Source organism: Cervus elaphus, unplaced genomic scaffold, assembly GCF_910594005.1.
Source record: "Cervus elaphus unplaced genomic scaffold, mCerEla1.1, whole genome shotgun sequence".
Taxonomy (NCBI): Eukaryota; Metazoa; Chordata; class Mammalia; order Artiodactyla; family Cervidae; genus Cervus; species Cervus elaphus.
This window is the reverse complement of record NW_025316716.1, coordinates 444,417-470,188: the sequence shown is the minus strand read 5'-3', so window position 1 is coordinate 470,188 and position 25,772 is coordinate 444,417. Positions and strand designations below refer to the sequence as shown.

The window sequence follows — 25,772 nt, the reverse complement described above, 5'->3', positions numbered from 1 at the left end:
ACTAAAATTCGTGGCCACGGGGGGCAGGGGGTAAGAAGCAGATTCCACAGCCTTGGGGTTCATTCATCTGTTGAGAGTTTTGGAGGTGGGGGCAGTGACCAGCCTCTGCAAAGCCACTTCGAATCCTCCCAGCACTGATACTGACAACACACAGCCCTACTCCACTCCAGGATGGTAAAAGCGCTTGGTGCATGTTGGCCCCGAACCGTCAAACGGTGCCAAAGGCTGCACCTTCAGGTACCCCTGTGGGGCAGCAACAGGGGACTCTAAAGAAGTGGGTGGGACTGGAGCCAGGGCCGGTGGCGCTGGGCCAGCCTGAGCGGGCCCTCGAGGGCAGCCTCCCTAAAAACCACAGGCTTGGGGGATTTTTAAGAAGTAGGGTGGCAAAAACTCACAAGGAAAAGCAACCGTTTTAAAAAGATCAGATCCCCTCCGCTCTCACCTGAGAGAGGATATCAGAGCTGGAGGAGAAACGCACCGACGTGGAGTGTGACAAGGAAACCAAAATGGAGCAATCGTTTACAGAAACACAACTCCTCCTGCCCCAGTGGCAGGCTTTTTAGGGCTACCTTACCCGTCCTCCCCTACCTGCACCAAAACGCCAACAAGATCCGCTTGGTTCGCCCCGAGACGCTGCTGTGGCCCGAGGCGCAACCAGGCAGGCGAGCGTGGCTGCGACTCGGGCCCTGGGCACAGGCGCCTGGCCCGTGTCCGGCTCCGGCCGAGACCCACCCAGCCTGGGGCCCGAGGCGCGCTGCCCGCCACACCACCCCACTCCCAGTGGAGCCCAAGTGGCCAGTAACTGCCTGGCCCGCTGCCCGCCGTGAACAGAAAGGCATTTTCAAACGCGTCCACTCCACCGCACGGCTCCAACTTCACCCCGGCCGCTGCGGGCACCAGTCCTCGACAGAACTCACCTTCCCCGAGCAGGGGCAGCAGCAGAAGCAGCAACCTCAGCCCCACGGCGCTGGCCGTCGCCTTCGCCATCGCCGATGCACGCTGCGGCTGCGGCGAGAGGGACGCTTCCTTGGGCTGGGGGGCTCAGCAGCGGGGTGCGGCGCTCAGCACCGCCCGTCCTGGAGCGGAGGACTCAGTGAACACTGCGGGCACCGAGCGTCGGGGCGCGGGCTCCAGGGCACTCTCCGCAGCTGTGCTCGGGGCTCGGAGCACATGACTGAGGAGGGGAGGGCGCGGGCTGCGCACGAGGCGAGAGCAGGGGCGGGGCGGGGCAGTGAGGGCGGCGTGGTGGGGGGGGGCGGAGTGGCGGGGGGGCGGGGCCAGGGTGCGGAAGTAAAGGCGGGGCGCCGGGTACCTCCCCAGGCGATCCCTGGTGCGCTTACCCCAGGGCGAGGGTTAGTAGACCAGAGCCGGACGCGGGGTGCAGGCCGGGCGGGGCACGAGTAGGGGCGAGGTGCGGGGTCCGGGTACCGGCCTGGCAGCCGCAGCCCCAAGCCGTGCACCTCCGCACGCACAGTCACTCTTCCTCAGCCTGTGCGCCCTCTCGCTGTCTCTGCGCTTCGACCTTCCCTGCCGCCCAGAGAGGGCAGGGAAACCAGGCGGGGATGCGGATTCTGGGCGGACTGGCTGGGAGTGAGCCGGAAGGGACCTGCAGACCAGGCAGGTGCCCCGCCTCCAGGCTCCGGGCACGGGCGCATCCTCCGCCATTTCGCGGAGGGGGGAGGTGCGGTGGGTGCGCGGCCTCTCTGGCGGCCGAAGGTGGGAGGAGGGGAAGAGCCCCCGCGAGGGACCCTGAGCCGGCGCCTTCTGTGCACTCCAGGGGTGCGCCTGGTGAGTGGCTTCTGTAGTCCCTCTGGGGGTGTCCTAGCGTTAGTTTGTGAACCCCTCTTTAAGACTGGTCCAGCCAATGAAAACAGGGATCTGACCGGGCACACCTTTCAAAGAGACCTGGAGCCAGCGTTAACGGAATGCTTGGAGGGTAATACCCTTTCCCCCCCACCACACATTAGAGTTCTTAGGATGTGGGGCTGACAGGGTAGCAGAGCAAGTAACAAGAAGGAACTGGAGCCCAAAAGAATTTAATTTTTGCACCAAGAAATGATGCCTATAAACACATCTGATACTAAAGAGGGAAGACTCTGGGTCCCTAACATGGGAGGTCCTGGGGTGAGGGGGGAGGTGAGTACTAGGCTCCTGTGGGAAAAGTCCACTGTTCTCCTCCCACCTCCCAGCTGCCTTTTGAGGTCTGGCCCCCACCAGGGCACAGAGGAATGGGATGCACATGGGAGCTTGGGGTGGGAGGATCCCAGGTCCCTAGGCCTGAGGTGCCCCTATTTCAGGGTCTTTTCTTCCTGCTGTGCACAGAGCTGCGCCCTCCTGCCTGGCTGAGCTCAGAGCTGAGTAAGAGCTGTGCACATCACTGCAGATATGAAGTCAAAGTGAAGTCACTCGCCATGAGGAGGAGGAGCTGCTGAGACAGGCTGGCTGGGGGCTCTGCCCCCTGAGATGTCCAAGCCAGCCTGTTGGCAGAAGGCCAGGGCACAGTGCTATCAGCTCAGGAGAGCCACCCTGCGGCCACCAGACCTTATGTTGCCTGCCTCACCCTCCCAGGGCTTCAGGCTCTTGGACATCTGGGGCTGGAGTTGGCTGTGGGGGATTCCCCTGGGTGTGGGCGAGCTACCTCTGGTGCTAATAGTAACCACCAAGGCTGAGCTGCTCAGGCTTGTGCACAGCGAAGGGACCTGAGTTAGGAAGGGAGATCCCAAGAGAGACTTCTTTGTTACACACAGACTTCTGTGACAGGAGGATGCAGAATGAAGGGGGGTGGCCTGGTGCATTCTTTCCAACTGGCCCCACCCTTGTGGAACTGCCCCAGCCAAGCCTTGGCTGACACTGGTCAGGCCGGATGTCCAGTCGTGCTCTGGGTGACCACCTCAAGGGCCCATTGGACACTGTGCTCCTGCCTGATCCCCTCAGGCCCTTCCACTCCTTCCCCACCACCACCCTTGGGGGTCTTGAGAGGACATCTAAGACTATGGTGGGGGTATTGCCTTCTTCTTAGAAAAAAGTCCAGGGAGCCTCCTATGTGTAGTTTTATCCCCGTCTGTGTATGTACACATGTATGCATGAGCATATACCTGTGTCATGTGCAGGACACGGATGTACACTCGCCCCCATGTGTATGCCCAGAGACCTGACCAGATAATCATCTAGGAGAGGGCAGAGGTGAAGCGTTGGGCTTTCTGGCCTTGGGTCCTGCATATCTATGAGACCCCCATGAGTCCCAGACAAGGCCCATCTCCACCAGGAGGCCTGACATCAACTCTTTGCCCCAGTCACCCTTCCATGGGCCACCCCAATGGAGTTGTTTTTCTCCTCTGAATTTCTGGCCCCACCTTGCTCTTTTCCCTTCCTTCCTCTGTTCTTCCTTTTCCTCCCTTGCCTGCTTCCCTCCCTCTTCTCTGGAAGAATCTCTTCTCCATTCCTCCCCACAGCACAAGAACCAGGCTAGCTGCATCACTGGGGCCTTGGGGTCTTCATCATGTACTAGAACATGGGAGTAATAATACAGTAACTACCTGGCAGTGCTGTGAGGCTGAACCCAAATGAAGCTTTGACAGAATCAGCACTGTTTCTGGTTGTCTAGAAAATGAGCTTTTTTTTTTTTTTTTTGACTCTTCTTCCAGGGGTCCTCTAAAGTCCAAGGTGCTGTCTGGATGTTAGGCTGGGGGCAGTGACCTGGTGTGAAGGTTGCAGGTAGGCTCTGAGTTGTATCGAAGCCATCTCTCTCTGGTCTGTGTGACCTCAGCATGTTTGCAACATCTCTGGGCCTCAGGAAAGCAGAGCTCTCTCCCTTTAGGTGCCTGAGGACAGGTGAATCCGAGGCAATGGGCAGGAGCTGTCCTTGTTATCACTGGTTCCCGTCAGCTGTGGAAGCTGAGCTGAGGCAAGAGTGGTCAGTGGACCTAGCTCAGGTAGCACAGAACACAGGTGACCCCTAAAACGGGCTGTCTGCTGCCCCAGCTCTGGCTTCCCACCTGCACAGGTAACAAGTCACACCTGCATGGGGCTGGCAGCCAATGATACCAGCCTGCAGGAGCCAATGCCTGTCTCCAGCCCTCCCCACAGGACCTACAGCTTTCTCAGTGGAAGGAGAGAGAGCCCTAGAACCCCAGAGTCCTCTTTGCCACCGCAGCACTTATCTGAGCATGTAATTACACATTCGGGAGTGGTGGGTTGATTTCTGCTCATACCTCACCCAGGCTTTGGGGGCTTTGCTCACATCAAGTCCCCAGCCCAAGGGTACCACTGGCTGGAGACCACTGGAACCTAATGGGGCCTCAGGCCTGGCAGTGCCTGCCTCTTGCCTCAAGGACACCAAAGAGAAGGACTGACCTAGCTTACAAGCAAGCCATAGCAGTAACAGGGAGCTCGAATTGGCCAGTCCAACAGGTATGACCTGAATGCTCTTTAGAAAAAACATCTCCCAGGGCAGTTTCATAATCTGCCTTGTAATGCAGATTTAGACAAGTTTTTACGAATGCACTTTTTAAAATAGGTCTTAATGGATCCTTTGCAGTAGTTACAGCCCATTGTGTAAATGCAAACAGAAGGTTTTTTGAAAACATGTATTATTGATCAGAAAGGCAGCAGCAATTAGAAGCCAGTATGTCATGTCATTCAATACACACTTCCTATACAGTCCTGCTTGTGCTCATTCATAACTTTCTGACAAATTATCCTGTCACTGGGAAGCCTTTTCTTTTCCCTTTTGCTTCTAGAAGCAAAGGCGAACCTCTCCATCAGTTATTAGCTAGAGGTGAATGAAAAATTAAGCTTACCTTTACCATCACAAAACCTATTTATGAATTCTCCAGTTTCCAGACTGAAATGACAAAACCTTCAGGTAAGATGGATGATGCCTCTCGATTTGTTCTGTGGCCCACAGTGGAAAAACAAAACAAAACTGGTGACAGGTAGCATATGCTACCTGTCATGTTCAGGTGGGCAGAATCACAAAGCCAGGGAGGTCTGCCTTGTGGCAGGGTTGCTTAGCCAGGGTCTACAAGGAGGGGCCTTGGATGTCCCTCCCTGGTCATGTAACCTAAAATGATCAACAAGCATGAAGTTGAGCCTTGTTTTTGCTCAAAAATTCACATCCGAGTCTGTATTTCACCTGATCTGCACATTTACCATTTACTCTTCTTGAAAAGTTCATCTATTTAATAAATACTTGCTGGGCACTATTTTCCCAGCACCCTTTTCAAACTACAGTGAGCTAAGCCAAGACCCTTCCTTTGGGGTGCTTCTCAAGGACAATCACCAACACATAAGGTACAGACACACAGAGCATTCACAAGTGACCCCAGATGGGGAGGGGCATGGGGCAGGGTGTCTGTCAGGGCAGATGTCCCGGGGAGTTGACTTTGGGCAAAGAAGACAGAGCTCTGGGGATGGTGCTGCCCACAGGGAGTGGGGGAAGTGACAGGGTGGGCCTTGGGGTTTCCTCTGTTGCCCCAGCAGGGATAAGGGGTCTTTGTCTCCCCATGAAGCACCTCCTTGGCAGCCTCACCTCACCCCTCTAGAAGGTGCAGTTCTGGTCTCTGAGAGGGTTACAGCCTGCAGGATTGGCAGAGTGAATGCTCTGACCCAGGCAATCTTTAGGAGTGGAAAATGTCTGCTGTGTTCTTGGTGTGCTGACAAATAGGAAGTCCATTGACTTAATGTCCTGTAATGGCTTCTGAGGCCTCCTTGCCCAGGATGGGGTGGGTGCAGCTCCAGGCACGGTGTGCTGCTTCTACATCCATCTCAGGCCTGCGGGTGCTGAGGCAGTGTGTGTGTGGGGGTGCCGCCATCCCTGGAAAGGAGGGGGAGGGGGGCTGGCCACCTGCCTGTGGGAGGGCATAACCTGTGTGGCTCCCCCAGCCACCTGTGCTTACAGACAAGCCCGCGAGCAGCAGGGCACTGACTGACCCCCGTTCTCCCCACCCCAATCCAGGAAGTGCTCCTAAAGACCTTGTTCAGTGATGGCAGCAGCCCCAGGTGGCCAGGGGAGGTGGGGAGTGCTGTCTCGGGTAGATCTAGGGTGCCACCATTGCTTCCTCTCTAACACCTCCCTAAAGGTGGCTATCTGAACCTAGGTGCATGGTTGGGAGGTAGCTCCCAGCTCTGCTGTAGACACCTCACCCAGCCCAGGTGGGCACCCCTCAGCACCCCTGTTTGCTGAGAAGCTGGCCAGCCTGGCCTTCATCCCCAGTGCTGTCCACAGAATGTTCTGTGATGGTGGTAACTTCCTCCTCTGTTCCATCCAATGTGAGGGCCACTAGCCAAGTGTGGCTGTGGAGCACTTGAGATATGGATGGTGCGACTCAGGAACTGAATTTACAATAATGTAAAATTAAGTAGTCATACATGGCTATGTACTTATTGGGCATTGATGCTCTAAGAAACACCTTCCCGGCTTTACCCTGGGGCTCCTGGGGGGCTGGGCAGGCTCCTAGCCCAAACCTCCCCCGCTGTGGGGAGAGCAGAGAAACCAGAGCCTGCTGAGTCCCAGTGGGCTGTCTGATCCAGCAGCTTCCACTCTGTTTCCTGGTGGATTGAAAGTGCCAGAGCCCCCACCCCCACCCTCAACAGCAGCAGTCTTGCTGGGGTTCCCCCTGGGCACACTCTCTCTCGTCCTGGGGAATCTTCTGTTCCCCTGCAGACCCAGCACCAAGCCTGACCACGTCTACTGAAACCCCTGCCTCCTGTAGGCAGAGTGGGCGTTGGAGGGCCCTGTTCTCAGGGGCCTCTTTGGAAAGGGGCTGATGAGCTCATGCATGTTAATATGTTGTGATGAAGGGCTGTCAGGGGACTCTGTGCAGCAGCCTGAGACCCAAGGGCTTGCTTGCTGGGGCTGGGAGCTCAGCATCTAGCCCCTCTCCAGGGCCTACCTCCCTCTGCTCCCGAGCCACCCTGCCTCCAATGGTCTCAGACTCCCTACGTGTTCTGTGGCCACTGACCTCCACTGGCTGTTCCTTCTGTCTTCCTGCCTGCCTCTGGCCCCCTCTGTTGTTCAACTCTTAATTGTCACTCAGAAGTCTGGGCTCCAAGATACCACTCTCCCTAGCCAATACTCAGATGCTCCATCTAAACAATTTGAAGGGAACCCAGTATGCTTCCTGGGTTTCCCTGGTGGCTCAGTGGTAAAGAATCTGCCTGCGTTGCAGCAGTCGCAGGAGACGTGGGTTTGATCCCTGGGTTGGGAAGATCTTTGGAGGAGGATATGGCAACCCACCCCAGCAACCTTGCCTGGAGAATCTCACAGACAGAGCAGACTGGCAGGCTACAGTCCATGGGGTCGCAAAGAGTTGTACCCGACTGAAGCAACTGAGCACACACACACACACACACGCAGTGTGCTTCCTGTTTTGTTTTTGTTTTTGTTGTTGTTTTGGCCATGCCCTGCAGCATGTGCGAGCTTAGTTCCCCAACTAGGGATCAAACCCATATCCCCTACATCGGGAGCATGGAGTCTTAACCACTGCACAGCCAGGGAAGTCCTGCTTCCTGGTTTAACTGTGCTGGATTTATCTCCCGGCCCTCTCCATGGGGACATGATGAGGACTCAGGGTGCTAGTTGGATGACCTGCTGTGAGGAATGGCCCTGGAAGCTAAGAAGACAGCCTGGGCAGAGGCACAAGGTGCATTCAGGAGGCAGGAGGTAGGGCAGGGCCATCTGCTGTGACAGCATCAGTCCTTACCGGTGCACACTCACACCCCTCTGCCCCCAACTCCCTCTGGGCTGCCTCCTTGGTGTGAACAGAAGCCTGTTGAGTCTGTAAACATCAGTGGAAAGGGTGACAGGAGCAGGGCTGGAGCCGGAAGACAATTCACAGGGAGGGAACAGGAGGCCCCAAATAAATCATTCAGGGCCTGACATTTGGAGCATTTGAGTTTGAGACCAAACACAGATGCCCTTTAGATAAATACATTCTTGAGACGTGTTCCACAGGAGAAGTTTATGACTTGAATAGGTTTTTAGTGTCAGATGAGCATCAGGAAGTGTTTTGTTGAGAGACCTTCTCTTAAAAGCTCAGAATCCTTCTCCTCCCTCTGACCCTTTAAACAGAAGGATACAGGGATCCTCAACAAGGGGAGCTTCTCTTTCTCCAGGTTCCCTGGGGATTGGCCCTGGGCTGGGATTGCTCAACTGAGGAAGGTTCTGGAAGGTTCTGAAGACCTCAGTGCTCCAGGCCAGCAGGGTTGGGGGTGAGGGTCTCTCAGGAAGCTGATTTAGAAGCATAGAAGCACCCTCCTCACTCAGAGCAGCTCTCCCACTCCCCACCCCCAATTCCTCTCTCCACAGAGGTCCACAGGAATGAGAAGGGCTCTGTGTGGAGATCGTGGGTCCCCCTCAAGCCTACAGAGGTTGGCAATTTTCTGTGGGTTGGAAACTTTACAAAGTTCCCCCACGCTGAAGCCCAGGAATACGAAGGAGCTGGGCTCACTGCAGGCCCTACGCCAGAGAAAGGAGACATGAGGAGAAGGTCAGATGCAATCATGTCTGGAAGCTTCTCCCTTCTGGCTTAGAGACAGGCCCCTACCTGCCCATCCCGGGCTCTGTCCCAGGACCTCCAGGGAGCCCTGCGGCTGCTCTCTGCCCAGCTCCAGCCCGGACACCAAGTAGCCACTGGTGGGGCTGCTTCTACTACCCTGTGTGTGCTGCTCAGCCCTTGCCCTGCCCCCCAAGACAGGGGCTGCATTGTGAGGGGTGGATGCAGTTGCAACCTCTGCGAATTGTAACCTGTCCTTGAATGAGGCTACCATGGAAGAACTCACCACAGATTGTCTGTGCTGTGACTCAGCCACACAGGGAGGCCCCCTGGCTGAGCCAGGCAGAACTTGGGCTTGTCTTTCCACCACACGTGGGTGTGGGTGGGCTGGGGGCACACAGGAAGGCCTAGGACCTGGCTCACGGAAACCACATGGATGGAACTGAAAGGAAGCCCATGTGAACTTTGTGGGCACAGCAGTCCACCTCCTAGTACAGCTGTGAGATGAGCACTCAGGTGGTGGGGGATGGGAGAGAAGGGACCACTGTGTCTGTGCTGTTCTCCACACAGGACATCTCCCGGGGGCAGGAGAAAGGTTCTAATCAATCAATACACCAAGACTCCACACTGATTTCAGGGAGGGCCCCTCGTTTCCCTTAGGTGACTTCTGAGGACACCCGGAACCACATTTTCAACCACTCCTATAACTGAGAAACTGCTGTAACTGAGAAACTGAACCTCGGCTTTTCCACGTCTGTGGATAATTCTGCCCTCCCACTCCGCCCCTCCATCTCCCACCCCCTAGCAATGGCCCTCAGAGGCCTGTCTCAGACCCTCTCTTTGCCCCAGATCCCTGGGGTCTCGTGGAAAGCTGATTCAGAAGCTTAGAAGCATCCTCCTCACTCACAGCAACTCTCCTTCCCCTCCCCAACCCCCACCCCCTCCTACCCACAGGAACCTGATGGCTGGTCTACAAGATGTATTTATCTAAATGGCCAGATCACTCCCTGTCCTAGTCATTTCATCCATGGCTGTGTCAGGCAATGAATGAACAGGGAGACTGATGCAGAGAGGCCGGGACTGAGCAGGCACCTGGGTGCCTGCTCTCCTCCCTACCCCCGCCCCGGGGCCCCGAGCTTACCTCCTTCGCTCCTGGGACTTGCCCAGACCCTCATCAGGAGTCCACCTCAGGGATGGAAGAGAAGAGTTTGGATGAAGCACCTATGATCTTCTAAAGCTTCGCTCCTGCCTCATAATTGTTTCCTTACAGGATCCAGACGCTTGGATACAGCTGATTCTCTAACACCATTCACAACCTTTTTTTGTTTTCTTCACGGTTGTCTTGGAAGCAGCTGCCCACAAATGCAAGCAGCCTTCGTCTTTGGGGGCTCCTGCGACCTTGCCTATGGTGGGGGGCAGGAGGGAGTGACCTCTGTTTTATTTCCCAGGTGGATACCCAGGCTGCAGAGGGGCTTTGCCTGGTTACCCATTTGTATCTGTAATTTATCAGCAATCTCAAAATCCTAAAGGTTGAATTATGCATGTCTGACCCCTGGAAGAAAAGCTGAGTGAGGTTTCCCTGGGAGGCAAAGCTCTGAGGCCTGAATCATCTCTCCTAGAAGAGGAGGCCGGCCTTGAGTGAGCACAGTGGGAATGGCTCATGGCTGTGGAGAACCTACATGGGGGCAGCCCTGGACTGGAGCTTCTAACTCATTCAGGGTCACAACACCCGCCTGGGTGGGAGCAGTGCCCCATTTTCCAGGCAGATTGCTGAGGTGCAAACCCAGCTGTTCCTTCTCTGGGCTTCTTGCCCTCACTTCACTGTTGGTTTCCAAATTCTAGTGCAAGGCTGGTCAAACACACTGTGAGCCTGCCCCCCAGGTTCTAACTCTGGGTGTGGGGGTAGGGTGACACATTGTCCTCGGGACTAGATCCCTGGGGCTGCTGATGCCGCTGGTACCCGGCCCACTGGGTGGGGATCAGCTGCCCAGAGCATGGTGCAATGGGAGAGACACAGGTGAGGATCTCAAAATGGAAGGTGCCTGCTTCACTCTGCTGCTCGCACGCCCTGTTCCCAGTGAGCCTCCCCTCCTCTGTGTCTCCTCCCTTTCTGCAGCCTCCATCTGCCCCTGGCTGATGCCCATGGCCCTGGCTTTGCTGGGAGCCCACCCAGAACTCACCTTCTCTGCTCCTCTTCAGGGACCCACCTGTGTTTGCAGACAGCTGTCTCCTCCTAACACCCGTTTTTTTCAGCTGGGTCCCTCATGGGAGACTCAGACCCGACTGAGTCCACTGGGTGATCCAGCACACTCACTGTGCAGGTAAAGGGTGGTCATCTCTTTGTTTTGGCTGGATTCTACTGCCATCCAACTCTTGCATGGGGTGGAGCTTCAGAGAGTCTCCAGCAAACATGATTCTCTCATCTGCAAAGCAAGTGGGCTGTCACCATCACCCAGAACATGTCTGCTCCATTCCTCTGCAGGGACACACCTGTATTTGCAGACAGCTTTCTTCCCCTAACACCCATGTCTTCAACTGGGTCCTCAGAGCAAGACGGTTATTGCCATCATCCTGATGACCACGTGTTTGGCTCTCGGGGACCTGGTCTCTGCCAAGCCATGGTCCCTTGACAGAGGCTAATTCAGGTCCTGTGCATGGCCAAGGGGGACTGGGGAAAAAGAGGAAAGAGAGGATGCCAGGGGACTCTGCCCCTTAGTCAGAGGCTCACAGGCCCCTCCAGACAGCGCATATACATGGCAGTGGTGGTGCTGGCAGCAGTGACTCTGGCTGGCCTGTGCATTGTTATTTCCAAAGACCGAGTCTTTGAAGCAAAGGAATTTTCATTCCTTTTACATTAATGAAAAAACTTGCAACCAGAGGAAGCACCCCACTAAATGACTGATGCTCCACAAGATACGCACTGTTCAGAAATGTCTCCTAGTCAATGAAGAAGTCAGTGGAATAAATAGTCAGTGGAATAAAAAGTAATCTGGCTACTCTAGGAATTAATATAAAAATATCAGATGCAGGATTTATAAGGGATGCCACCTCCAGCTAACCCTCCCTGGGTTAAATACCCCAAGGATGATGATTTACATCCTGTGCTGCAGGGCTCTGCCAGCATAATCGATAGGGGTGAGAAATGGGGCCACCCGGCCATGCTTGCCTGCAGGGCTGGGGAGGGGAACTGAGGGGGCACAGGGCAGCCCTGCAGGCTGCTAGGAGGAACAACCCACTTGAGCTGTCTGTCCTTTCTTCCCCTTCCTCTGCCTCACTGGTGAGCTCCAGACCCGTGGCCCATGTGTTTCTGGAAGCCTGGGCCATGGTCCCACTGGTCCTCACCCCTATGCCCAGCTCCTCCAGGCCTACAGGAGGCGGCCTAGGGAGAGGAGGGCAGGGCAGGCTGAGCCAGGTGCTGCCAAGACCAGAGCAGTGGGACCCGCACCCCAACCCTGGAAGCCTGGGCAAACCTCCTGACAGTAAGCAATCACACAGCCATCTTTGCTCTGCAAGAATTACTGTCCCCAAGTCTTGGTTTAGGGTGAAACTTGCCTAAGCAACTATTTATTCCCACTGTCCCAGACTTAGGATCTGCTGTTGGATTTAAGCCCTTGTTGGGCATTCCTGGGGTGCTTCCCTGAGGGAGCTCCAGGCTGGGGCTCGTGCCCGGAAACAGATGGGCCTCACTGCAGCTACAGGGCTGGCTTCCCTGCTGTGCTAGGTGAGATGTGCATCATCCCCACTCCTCCATGGTGAGGGCTATGCCTGCTCAGTTTTGCCCCAGTGTGCACCAGCCACACTTGGCGGGGGCTGGGCAGTGGGTTGGACCAGCCGGTGTCAGGGCCAGCCAGGCTGCCCCTGGGGGGTGGAGCGGGGGGCAGAGGAATATCCTGTCATCTGGCCCTTGATGTTGAGGCCCCGGAAGAGGCGAAAGCAAGGAAGACAAAGTGTTTACTTACTCCTCAGCCCCTCCCTGCCAAGCCTCCCATGGTCCCTCAGCCACACTCTCTACTCTGGAGTTGCAGCAGCTGTTGGGGGAAGGGGCACCAGCCTCTCATCATGCACTGCCCAGCCCTCTGCTCTAGCATTAAGCCTAGTCATTGCCCTTCAGGAGTGTCATCTTCTTCTCTGACCATCCAGCCCTCAAGGGAAATTCCTGTAGGGCTGGCAGTGAGGAAAGTCTGCGGGAAAGAGAAACTAGGGTTCCTTGTTCTTGATCCCACAAGAACCTGGCCCTTCCCCGGGAGGCCTACTGGTGTCTCCTTAGCACATCCACCCTGAGCAGCCTGGCTGAGTGCCCCGGTGTCCGCCACACTTCTGTTCACACCCACACTGAGTGGGCCCAGCACAGGCCTCCATGCCTCATGTGAACTAAAGCCAGGGACAAGTGACCCTGAGCAATCTCAGGGACAGAAAGGCCCAAAGGGACCACTCGGTCTAAGCCTTATCACAGAAAGACTGAGGTTCCACTGAGACTGGCCAAGGCCACAGGGTAAAGCTGGCCTCCTGGCCTGAGGGCAGTGCCCTCTGCCCTCTGCCTGCCAAATCACCCTGATGCTGGTCTAGGCTACTGTGCAGTCATCCTCAGTCCTACTAAAGGGAGAAACATAAACTCAAATACAATTTTCATTGTATCAGGAGTTGAATGGTGTCCCCCCAGATCCATATATTAGAGTCCTGACTCTGTTAGCTTAGAATGTGATCTGATTCAGAAACAGGGTCTTTACAGATGTAATCAGGTTAAAATGAGGTCACTGGGGTGGGCCCCAATCCAATATCACTGGTGTCCTTATAAAAAGAAGGAATTTGGACAGAGTCAGGCCCAGAGGGAAGGTGAGGTGAAGAGACATAAGCTGAGGAGAGAGCCCGTCGAAAGATCCTCCCATCACAGCCCTCAAAGGAACCAGCCATGATTTCAGACTTCCGACTCCAGAACCGTGAGATAATAACAAGCCATGCAGTCACCGGAAACTGATGCAGACTGGAAAGAAGGTCCTGGTAATGAACATAGAGCACTATTAATTTTACTTTTTTTGGGGGGGTGCTTTTGGTGTTTCAGATTTTGCTGTTGTTTAGTCACTAGTCGTGTCTGACCCTTTGTGACCCCATGGACAGTAGCTTGCAGGCTGTTCTGTCCATGGGATTTTCCAGGCAATCATACCGGAGTGGGTTGCCATTTCCTTCTCCAGTTCCAATTATTTGTATGCTTTTAGTTTTCATTATGAATTCACAAACTGGGGTGTATTTATCAACGGTCAGAGATTCAGGAGAGGATGCTGATGGGGAAGTCTGCTCAGTGCATTCCAGGAGCTGAGGCCCTCCTGGGATGTGGGTTCCCAGGTTGCTGGGATAGAGGGCAGAGAATTGCTGGATATGTGTGTGGGCCAGTGAAGTGTGAAATGGATGAGGACACTATAGCCCACATTTCCCGCTGTCTTAGTGATGTTTTCTGTCCACACTGATGGCAGTGACCTTGATCAGGAACCCCATGGTGACCCATACAGGGCACCTCCATCCAGCCAAAGAGATGGAAGCAATGGGCTACTGAGTGCTTGCTTGTCCCTTCACATAAAAACAGGTCAGTGTTGTTCTAGTGAAAAGGACTTTGTGGGCATTACTGCTGTAGGCGTAATCACACAATATGAATTCTAAACAAAATCACAGACCCCCATTTGGTGAAACTTATTCCAGGGAATTTCAGTGTATTGTTTGACACCCTGTTGACTCACACTGCTTAGTGCATTTTTGCTCTCACAGCAGCTCTGTCACTACTGGGTTTCAGTGGAGGCTTAAAAAAAGCAATTTCTCTGCAGGCCACAGCTCTAAGATCACAGGAGGGATTCACAGACCTCACAACCTTTGGGAAAATGACCAAATATCAAAACTAATACCAAACATTTTGCTACCAAGAAGACATTTCCCATTAAACAGAAACCCCCAGGGACTTCCCTGGTTGTCCAGTGGTTACAAATTCACCTTCCAATGTAAGGAGTGTGGGTTTGCTCCCTGGTCGGGGAGTTAAGATTCCCACATGCCTTGAAGCAAAATAAGTAAATAAAACAGAAGCAATGTTGTAAATATGAACTTTCCTGGTGGCTCCAGACAGTAAAGGACTTGCCTGCAGTGCAGGAGACCTGGGTTTGATCCCTGGGTTGGGAAGATCCCCTGTAGAAGGAAACGGCAACCCACCCCAGTATTCTTGCCTGGAGAATTCCATGGACAGAGGAGCCTGGCAGGCTACACCATGGGGTCGCAAAGAGTCAGACACAACTGAGTGATTAACACTTCCACTTTCAATGCTGTAACAAATTCAGTAAAGACTTTTTAAATGGTCCACATCAAAAAATCTTAAAAAAATATAAATAGAAACCACTTCCAGGAATGAGACACTTCCTCTCCCACATATGGCAGACCCTCTGGAGTAGCTCTCACTGACCCAAATGTACTAGAGCTCCCCCAGGACAAGGAACTCTGTGTCCACCCATATTCTCAGTCGGTCATCCACAGAGCAGGTGCTGCATCCCTGGGTCAGAGAAATTCAGGGAAGTCCAAGAGATCATCAAGGGCAGCATTCTCACTGTCTATTACTCAATAACAAGCCATCCCCAAACTGTCTTAAAACAACACCGTTATTTCTTTTGCTCACGAGTCTATAACATGGGCAGTCCTCAGCAGGCATATCTTGTCTCTGCTGCACTCCGCTTAGCTTAGGGTGGCTCACAGCAGGACTGGAATCACATGACTTGTGTCATGTAGAATCACATGGACTTCCTCACATGACTGTGTGTGGTGCTGGTTGCTAGCCCAGACCCTCTGCCTTCACTGGAACTGTCCACCAGGGCACAGACATACAGCCCTGTAGGAGCTGGGCTTCCTTAGAATACGGCGGTCAAAGTCGTATCACCTTCTGTATCCTTGTCTCCAAAGTCCCCCTGCATCCCTCCGTCACATTCTATTTATCATAGCAGTCACAAAGTCCAGCCCAATTTCTAGGAGAGGGGAAACAGAATCCATCTCTGGATGGGGGTGGTGGTGGCAGGATTCTGGAAGAGCCGGCAGGACAGAAATATTGCTGTGGTCATTTGCAGCCTGCGACATCCTGGTCCAGAGGTCACACTGGGGAGTCTGGGTCAAGGGGGCAGGTTCCCAATGTGGTCCACCATCAGGAGTTAGGGACAGAGTCCAAAAATGCCTCCCTACTGCTCCTGAAGTGAGTCTGAGCTAACACTGAACAGGCCACACCTGTGTCCCCTTTGGCTCCGTAGGCCCATCGGCACAAAGACCAGCAATAATCCTCTCTCAAGACTCCTCAGCTTCAGCTGTCTGTAATGCCAGGACTCTCTGATCTATGGAATGAGTCATCAGTGGCATCTCCTTCAGCAAATGACCCATTCAAAGGGAAGATTTGTTATGCCTGGGGCATTTTATGAATGTTGTTGCTTTGTCTGGCAAGCTGTGATTCCATTAGGAAAAACAGCCGGCATGAGATGATGCTGCCAGGGCAGATGCTTGGATCGAGGGCACATGGGGGGGACCGGTGGCCTGTACCATGGCTGCTTCCTCCCACCTACCTGAGGGGGACCCTGGGTGCTCAGCTCCTCCCAGCCAAATCATAGAGTGGAGGTTGCAGGCTCAAGCTTGCACTCTACATTTGTGACACCTGTGTGAGACAAAACAACCCTGAGCTGGGCTCCCCTGGACCCCAACACAAGGGAGGAGCTGGCCAGGCTGCAAAGACAGCTGTCTGCACCCAGCACCCAGGCCCATGCCCTGGTCTTCCACTGCCTGGTATGGGTGAGTGTGCACCACCACCTGAGGCCTGTGCACCTGTTCACAGGTGACACTCACCTGGCAGCGACAGGCAGCAAAGGGCTCAGCTTCAGGAGTGCTGGATGCCAGGGGCACACCCTCTCCTCCTTCCCTTGCTTTCCCCATGAGGCCTAGCACAGTGCTGGGCACACACAGGGTCCTGTGGCCTCCTGCTCATTCTCAGAACAGGTCAAGGAAGACATGGACCTCAGGGTCTCTGAGACGGGGCAGAGTGGGCTGTGGCTGTGATGCTAGGCAGGGCTGCTATGAGGACCCCAGAGGGCTGGGGTGGGTGTGTTCCTACCCCTGGTTGGAGTTCCCTCCAAATTCTGGATCAAACTATTGGATCTGAGACTCAGAAGGGACTGCAGCCATCTCCAAGGTCAATGGAAGAAAAGGGAGCACTTGAGTCCTCAGAAAGTGAGGGTCCTGGGCTCCTTGGAGCCTCTTCCACTCCTGGTCTGACCCCCGCATTTCTCTCCTTGTCACTAATCCCCATGGCCCCTCCCAGAGATTCTGTCCAATTACTGAGCCCTTCCTCAGCTGCAAACCCCCTGTCATCAGTGCAGAAAGGGTTCAAAGTGGTGCCTGCCCCAGGGTGGGGGTGAAACAGAGCAGGGTATGGGCGAGGGCTCTGGGAACTGAGTGTGATAAGGACAATCCACGGACATCTCTCTTCCTCTTCCCAACACTGCCCCCCAAATGTTCCTATTCACCCGGCAAAGCTCGACCTTGGGTGGCCCAGTTTTCTGCCTCCCCCGAGTCCTCGCCTGGCTGGAGGAGGTGAGGGAAGCTGTCTGTGTTCAGGACCCTCTCTCCACAACAGTGGTCTCAGCCACCCTGGTTGCTCGCTCCCTGTCTTCTGTGCCTCCGCAGCCCTCACAGCCACCTCCCTGGGCCTCCAGATCTCTTAGAAGGACCTACTCAGCCTTTTCCAGTCCGTCTGCACCACCCACTCAGTCACAGCTCCTGAGCCTTGTGCATCGTCTTGCTGCAGCTTGAACCCACTTCTCAGGCTTCCTGGATCACTCCCTGTCAGAACATGCTGGAATGCTCCTCATCTTCAAACCCAAACTCCAAGACCTTGTGCCTATCCCTTATTCCTTGGCTCTTTTTCTGGGGGGAGGAGGGGCCTCATTGCTCGCAGGATCTTTGTTCTCCAACCAGAGATCGAACCTGTATCTCCTGCAGTAGAAGCATGGAGTTTGAACCACTGGACTGCCAGGGAATTCCCTCGGCTCTCTTGACAGGTGTTATCTTTGTAACCACCTCCTTTTCTGGCCCCTGTGGTCCCTGCAGCCCCCTGCAACCCCTGTGGGCCCCGCCCTGCCCTGACTCTGGCTTTGTCTAAGCCTGAAAGCTGAAGGACCTCCACCCAATGGGCCAGAAGTGACCCTCTGCTGTCCACGTACACTCAGCTCCTGGCAGCACTGGACTGCTCCTCCACCTGCCTGCACACCCGCACCCCCTCCTCCGCCCCCATCCCCAGGCCTCTCCTCACTTGGCTTCCTGGATACACCTCCTCCTCTTCTTCATCTGTGTGCCTTCCTTGTCTCCATTACTAAACATGGATGTGTTCACAAAAGATCCCCAACCTGGGCCGTCAGTTTAGCCCACACTGACTCCTCAGTGACCGCATCCAGACCCAGCTTGAAACCCAGTCCACCCCACCCCCAACACTCTCCTCCATCCCCCATCTATTCCCAGCCTCTCCTCCCCACTAAAGTCCACTCACTAAGCTGCCTGCCCTCCATGGACTCTCTGCATGGCCCCCAGAGGGCATCTCAGGTTTAATGCATCAAAAGTAAACTTTTTTTTTTTTTTTTTGTGGCTGTGTCATGTGGTTTGCAGGATCTTAGTTCCCCAAACTGGGATTGAACCAGTGACCTCAGCATTGAAAGTATGGTGTCTTAACCACTAGACTACCAGGGAATTCCCAAAAACAAACTCTTAATTTCCACTTTTCCCATCCCCAAATCTTGCTTGTCCTTCACTTATTCCCATCTTAGTAAAAGGGTTCATATTCACTCAGTTTCTCAGGACAAAGACCAAAGAGTTACAAGTGATTCCCTTCTCTCTTTCATACCTTGAATCTGACCCAACGGCATGTTCTGCTGGGTCTCCAGAACATACTCAGAATCTCATCCGTCTGCGTTGGTCCAAGCTGCTGTCCTCTCCAGGCTGTCACAGTGGCCTCCTTCTCAGGCTCCCACCATTGTTTCATCCCCTTCCCACAGTCCCAGAGGGGTGCTGGGGAAAAACTCAGCCCGTTGCATGGAGCAGGCAGCTGAGGTCCCAACCCCACCAGGGTGGAATCTCAGCAGCTGCACCAGATCACCTGCCCCTGAGCCTGCATCCTGAAGGGTAAGTAGTCCACAGCCAGCTCAGATGGGTGGCTGTCACCCATCTGATGCTCACCCACCAACCTCTGCTCACCCCACCTCCCTGACCTCAGCCTCCCCCTGCCTCCTCCTCCCCTCCCTCTTCTCCTCCTTCTCACTCCACTTGGGCTTCTCCAGCCTGTTGTAGGTGTGTGCTCAATTGCTCAGTCGTGTCCAACTCTTTGCGACCCCATGGACTGCAGCCCACCAGGCTCCTTTGTTCATGGGGATTCTTCAGGCCAGAATTCTTGAGTTGGTTGCCATTTCCTCCTCCAGGGGCTCGTCGCCTCTTAGGGATAGAGCCCTTGTATCCCTTGTTTCCTGCATTGGCAGACGGAGTCTTTACCACTGAGCCACTTGGGAAGTGCCCCGCCCACCCCACGACTGCTCTTCTTTAAATATAGCAAGCCTGTTGGTACTGGGGACTCTGCACTGGCTGTCCCTTCTATCTGGGAGATGCTTGCCCTTGACCTCTCCTTCACTTTGCCCAGATGTTGGCTCAGATGTTCCTCAGTGGCCATGCTCTAAGAAGCAGTCTCCCATGCTCTCCCTGCTCCACTGGGCTTTCTTTAGAATCCTGTTATGTTTGCATGGTTATATTTGTTGGTGTGCTTTGCACGTGCATGTATGGGTTTACATGAATGTAAGCTTCCAAGAACAGGGAGTTTGCTCTTTTGTGTCCCTAGTGCCTAGAATAATACTTGGAACATAGTAGATGCTCAAATAGCTGTTGATTAACTCAGTAAATGAGATGATGTTGCATCCACATCAGGACATGTGGGTTCCTGGGCCTTCCCAATAGCTGTGTGCTATTCCACAGGTGGACATGCTCAGGTTTAATTATCTGGCCCCTCACTTGAGGACATTTATCATTCTTATTCTTTTGCTACAATAAACAAAGTTTCATTGCACATCTTTGTACACCCATCTTTGCATTTATGTGTGAATATAGTGAAAAATCAACAATTACAGGCTCTGCACTTGCTGGATCAAGGAGTGTGTGCATTTAAAGCTTTGGTAGATAATCCTAAATTGTCACCCAAAAATATTTTTTACCAAATTATGATTTTTGAATTTTTAAAATATTTGAAAATCCATATGTCAAAGAATGAATTAGCCTCACTCCTTTAAAGAGCTCTTGAAACTGAGATCAGGCTCTGCGACTGAGTGTCATTTCACAAGGGTGAGACTGAGTCTCAGGGAGGGCATAGGGACTGTCATTCCTTGGCCATGGCCATGGTAGTCAACACACTCCAGCCCTGGGGTCCCACACCCTAGCCTCTTTCACCCTTACAGAAATCAGCCTTCAGTGCCTGTCACTGGCTGACTTTGGGAAAATTTAAGGACAGTCACTGAGAGTGGAGGGCTGTTATTATTCTGTATTGTCAGGAACTTCCTGAAGCACCAACCCAATAAGGATCTATTCAATGCTGGCTATGTGCTGCAACAGTGTGGACACAGCCTTCAACAACCCAGAAAAGCTTGGCCTTCAAAGAGCTTGCAGGGCATTCAAGGAGACAGATAATGAACAGGAGAGTACGTCAGATGGGAAGGAAGGATATGAGAAAGCCAAACCAGCAGAAACCGTATGACTGCCAGTTTCAGACAGGGCTTCAGGTCTTCACACCTCTGAGTTCTCACACTCTTGTGCAGCTCCCTCCCTCCAAGTTTGAACTGGACCTGGGACTTTCTTTTAATGACTAGGAAAGGCAGAGTGATGGGCTGGCACTACCAAGACTAGGTTACAAATGCCTGTGAGGGGACTTCCCTGGCAGTCCAGTGGCCAAGACTCTGCACTCCCAATGCAAGGGGCTCAGGTTCAATCCCTGATTTTGGAACTAGATCCCACATGCTGCAACTAAAGATTTGGCACAGCCAAATTACTTAATTAAAAAACAAACAAACGTCTGTGAGTCTGTCTCACTGGCACGCCCTCCCTTTCCCCTTGCTCACATTGATGTTTTGAGCAGCACAGGAGGGCCCATGTGCCAGGGACTGAGGGCAGCCTGGGAAGAGACAATTACTGCCCACAGCCTCATAAGACAGCCTTATGCAGACCCAGCCCTGAAAGGACCCCAACCTAGCTTGCCTGAAGTTATGAGAGACCCAGAGGAATAACAAGACCACACCCATATTCCTGACCCATAGAAACTGTAAGATAAACATGCAAATACTGTCTTTAAGCTTCTACGTTTTGGGCTAACTTGTTACTCAGCAATAGCTAACTCACACAAAGGGGAATAGAGAGTGCCAGGGAGGTGATGCAGTTTAAAATAGGATAGGAGGGAAGGAATTATTTGAGAAGACTTGAAGAAGGGGGAGACTGAGCCTTGGGATTCCAGGGGCAGAGTTGGATTTTGGATGGCAGTTACAAGGGTGGCTGGAATAGAGTGAGAGGGGCAAGAGGCAGGGGCAGGAAAAAGATGGATGGAAGGATGTCACGCTAGCATTTTTTTTTTGACCCTGAACTTGGGCAAAGGGGGATTTTAAGACTTTGAGCAAATGCACATTTCAACAGGGTCCAGGTGGGTGATAGGTTTAAGGGAAGGTGGAGGGTAGCAGGGAGATGGCCAGAGGTGTCAGGTCCCCAGTTTACATGAAAGGTGACCATAATAATAGACGTAGGGTGTGAGGGAAGAGTTCCTACATCTAAGGGGTGGGGTGTAGGGGGCAGGTTTGGGGAAACCTGGCGGTTGGGGTTCACAGGCCCAAGATGCCTGTCCGACCTTGAGGCGGAGGGCTGAGCAGGCAGTTGGGTCAGGCAGTGTGTACAGTATTTAAGGCCACAGGACAGGAGTGAGCGTGGGGGTAGGTGAGGAGAGGACCAAGGGGTGGGAGTGAGGCAGGGAGTTTGTAGTCCAGCCAAGGACAGCATGGGACCAAAGTGCTGGGTTACCGAGAGTTGAGGCTGAGCACTGACTTAGCAACTGGGACGGTCAGTGTAGAGTGAGTCCAACAGAGGCCTGTCTGAAGGACGAGGAAGTAAGCATATTTGGATCTGGTGGGAACAGACACAGTGTGTCTGCAGAGGGACACACTCAGGACACAACATCAAGGGAGGGAGTGGGAACCAGGCCCAAGACAGGGAGAGGGCAACAGCCCTGGGAGCTGGTGGGGAGTCAGGGCATCTGGTCCTCGGGAAATTCCAAGGACCCAGGTGCCCCTGCAGTTCATGCCTGCCCCCGGCCCCCCACCTCACTAGCAGACTAGTTACCCTGGGGGTATCAGCAGGGCTGGAGATAAACTGGGCAACTGCCTTCGGAATTTCCTGACCTGGATGAGGTTCAGCCTTTAATCTCATGTTGTATCTATAGCCTTGTCTCATGTGGTTTGTGAGAAGCTGGGGAAAAAAAAGAAAAGGGCTGATAAGCTTCACAGAGGGGAGGAGAGACCAACCCAAGACGTTTTGAGTGAGCTCCAAGGTGCCAGTGAGGGGAAGGACAGAGACTCAGGGGGCATGGGTCTGAGCTGAGGGTGCAGCCAGGGGATGCCGAGTGTGCCAGGCTGCAAGACCAGCCCCGGTCAGACACCCGCTGTGGGGCTGGACTTCCCAAGCCTGTTTCTCCATCAGACAAATGGCGTGCCTGGGAACACCACCTCACAGGCTGTAGAGCAGGAGCAGGAGGTGGGCAGGGAGGGACCTTGTGTCCTTCTGGGAGAGGGACTCAGGTGGCACCAGTGGTGGGGGGTGGGGAGAGTGCCCTGGAAAGTCGAAGTGTTGCTCTGTGTGATGGGTGGGAGGGTGGTGCAAAATCGTATCTGTGAAAGTATAAACCTACCACTGAACTGAGGAAAAATGCCGTCTGAAACAGCATCTGCTTCCCTTCCTCTTTGTCTGGGCCCAAGAGGATTTGCTGCCTCTCAGGGGCCAAGAAAGCAGGTAGGAAGAGCAGGATGCGAGGGCTGGATGTCTTGACAAATTGAATTTTCCTTCTTTTCTGGCCTCCTGGGGGAGATATTGTGTCCTGCATTGATGCAAATGTGTTCAAAGTGCACTTTCCACAGACTCAGAAATAACGAGCTGCCTTTCCGCTGAGGCCTGGGACCATGGCAAGGACCCTTTTGCTGAAGGTGGCCAGTGGCTGGTCACAGAATCTGTGGCTGGCACAGCGGCAGAGTCCAGGTGCCATGATGGGTGAGCCAGGGGAGCCTGCAGAAGGCATGCAGAGAGCAGCAACCCCAGGAAGCATCTAATATACTCCTTTTGCTGTGGGGAACCAGGGCCCAGAGAAGGCACTGAGCTGCCTGGGGCAGGCAGGGAGTCCTGGGCACCTGGCCTGCTTCTCCCTGCCCCACCCTCCAGGCCGTCTCAGACCAGGTTTGCTTCTGGGAAGGAGCAAGGAGCTGTCAGCCAGCAGTTGGTCTTCAGCCAGGAGTTTGGGCTTTGGCCAGGAGTTGGTATTTGTTAAAAGAGATGGAAAAGGTGAAACTGTTATCAAGAGGCAGTATCTGAGGGCTGAGTTCACTGCAGGGTCTCAGGAACTAGATAGCATCAGCCTGGCCTGCTCAGAGGACATGAAGGAAAACTAGGGCAGTCACACATGGGAGTCGCCTACTCTCCAGCTGGCCTGCCCAGTGCTCCTGAGAGCCCGGAAGATGGAAAACAGGTTAACAAGTCCGGGAGGAAATGAGCAGAGATGCCTTTGCTGCCAAGGGCTTGGTTCAGCAACCCGATTGCTTCTGGCTTCCTCACCGGCCTGAGGCTGGTAGTGATGGCCATTTCTGGCAGAAGGATGTCTGGGTTTGAAAGTTGGAAAGGAGTTCTTTGGAAGCCTCGGATCCTGGTCTGCATGGTTCTCAGCTTTGCTGTCTCAAGAAAATGTGGGCTCCCAGGTGGTCCCCATGGCTCAATATTTGCCTCTTGTTTCACAACAGGTGGGCCTCTATTTAGATGGAACCCAAGAGCGGAAGAGGGTTCTGCTGCTGAGAAAACGTTTGGTGAACTTCACTACCCACTCCTGATTCACTGAACATGGTCACGGATATTCCTTTCATGGGATAAAGAAAATAGTGGCAGACTCGGCAAGGTCATTCTTACCTTCCTTTCCCTTATGATCTGCACTAATTGCGGCTGGAAAGCGAATTAAATTCCCAGCCTGTCTTGAACTAAGTGTGGTCAAATAATACAGTTCTAGTAAATGAGATATAATTGGCAGTCAGCTGGGGGGTTCTGGGCAGACTTGTTTTCTTGATTAAAGAGCCATAGGTGGCTGGTATTTCTAATTTTCTCTCCATTTCCCTTTTTCCTGCCTTGCAGGTGGATATGACACCAGGAGTTGTGGCAGTCATGTTGTAACACTGAGGCAGAACACATGAAAAAGAGGCAAAGTCCTTATGGAGACAGGGCTTGACATGGCTGAGCTGTTGAACCTAGGCCAGCAGCTGTCAACTCACAGGCCTCTTGTAATCTGAGGTAAAACCAAGCTTTATTTGTCTAAGCTGTTGTGTTTGGAATTTCTGCAGCTGAAAGCACTGCTGGCTAATGCACACCACTATGACAAAGTATCAGCCAGCATCACAGGTGACAGTGAAACCCTACCTGCATTCCCACTACATTTTGAGATAGGGGTGTGTTCGCTGTAACCACCAAGAATGATAACAATACAAATAACATTTCTGAGTATTCATTACATGCCAACAACTATCCTAAGCAGTTAGCATATTGGCTCATCTGATCTTCCAACAATCCCGTGGGGAACGTTTTACAGGTGTCAAAACTAAGGCACAGAGAGGTTGAGGGAACTTGCTCAAGTTAGTAAGCAGTGAGCCAAGATGTGAATTCAGAAAGTCTGGCTCCAGGATCCATCCTCACAGTCACATGTGATACTCACCCTCTCTCTCTCTACAATTAAGAGTCAGGGGAGACCAGCATAGCCCTGATCGAGGCTTCTTGTCCTGAGCTTCATGGCTGCCTCATTCCTTCCTTTCATGCACTTCTCCGGGGAAGCCAGCTACCTGCTAAAGGAGGGTGGAGAGCCAGGATCAGAGCTGGAGGAACTGCGATCTGAAATGTTTGACAGCCTCGGGCTGGGGCAGCCTTTGGGGCTACTTCACAGACAGCCAAGACCCCTCCTCTGCTCCAGGGCATGTATGAGTGAACACTGTCAATATTTTTTCTCTTCCTTCTCCCATTTCCCAAGTTGATTAACCCCACTTCTGATGAACATCTTTTTCATTTATTTTTAAAGCTACTTTAGTATTCAGTAATGGTGAAGGCAATGGCACCCCAGTCCAGTACTCTTGCCTGGAAAATCCTATGGACAGAGGAGCCTGGTGGGCTGCAGTCCATGGGGTCGCTAAGAGTTGGACAGGACTGAGTGACTTCACTTTCACTTTTCACTTTCAAGCATTGGAGAAGGAAATGGCAACCCATTCCAGTGTTCTTGCCTGGAGAATACCAGGGACAGAGAAGCCTGGTGGGATGATGTCTATGGGGTCACACAGAGTCGGACATGACTGAAGCGACTTAGCAGCAGCAGCAGCAGCAGCAGCAGCAGTATTCAGTAATACTGGTGAGTCTTATAGGATGGGGAGCTGGCTGTCTCTTCTTCACCTATTATCACTTAGAGCATTTTTCTCTTTATTCATTTACTTATTTTAATGTGCTTTGTTGCTGTGTGGGCTTTCTCTAGTCTCAGTAAACCAAGGCTACTCTTTGTTGAGGTGTGAAGGCTTCTCAGTTCGGTGGCTTCTCTTGTTGCTGAGCACAGGCTCTAGGCACACTGGTTCAACAGTTGTGGTGCATGGACTTAGTTGCTCCTAGGCATACAGAATCTTCCTGGGCTAGGGATTGAACTCCTGCATTGGCAGGTATCTACCTGCCTTATCCACTGTACCACCAGGGAAGGGAAGTCCTTACAGCTTTTTTTTCAATTGTGAAGGAAATACATGGCTGCTATAAACCCTTAACATAGTTCAGAAGTGTGTGAAATGCAAAGTATGATTTTCTGCTCCTATGTTTTCAACCTCCAGGGTCTTTCCCCATAACTCAGAAGGATAATGTTGCCTATGAGATTGGAGTGTGTCCTTTTAGTTTTCTCTACAGAAACACAGTCACCTTTGTAAGATGCACATCTCTTATCTTAAA

The 25,772-nt window shown here is 53.3% G+C and overlaps 1 long non-coding RNA gene and 1 other non-coding gene across 2 annotated transcripts; one reads left to right on the top strand and one right to left on the bottom strand.

The window, feature by feature from the left end:
• Positions 1-1,656: 1,656 nt before the first annotated feature.
• On the top strand, positions 1,657-24,750 carry LOC122691319. The gene is made up of 5 exons (XR_006340390.1): positions 1,657-1,788; positions 3,645-3,714; positions 23,561-23,712; positions 23,943-24,098; positions 24,633-24,750. It is a non-coding gene; the product is annotated as an uncharacterized LOC122691319 (long non-coding RNA).
• TRNAE-UUC lies at positions 18,164-18,236 on the bottom strand. The gene has a single exon. It is a non-coding gene; the product is annotated as a tRNA-Glu (tRNA).
• Positions 24,751-25,772: the final 1,022 nt, after the last annotated feature.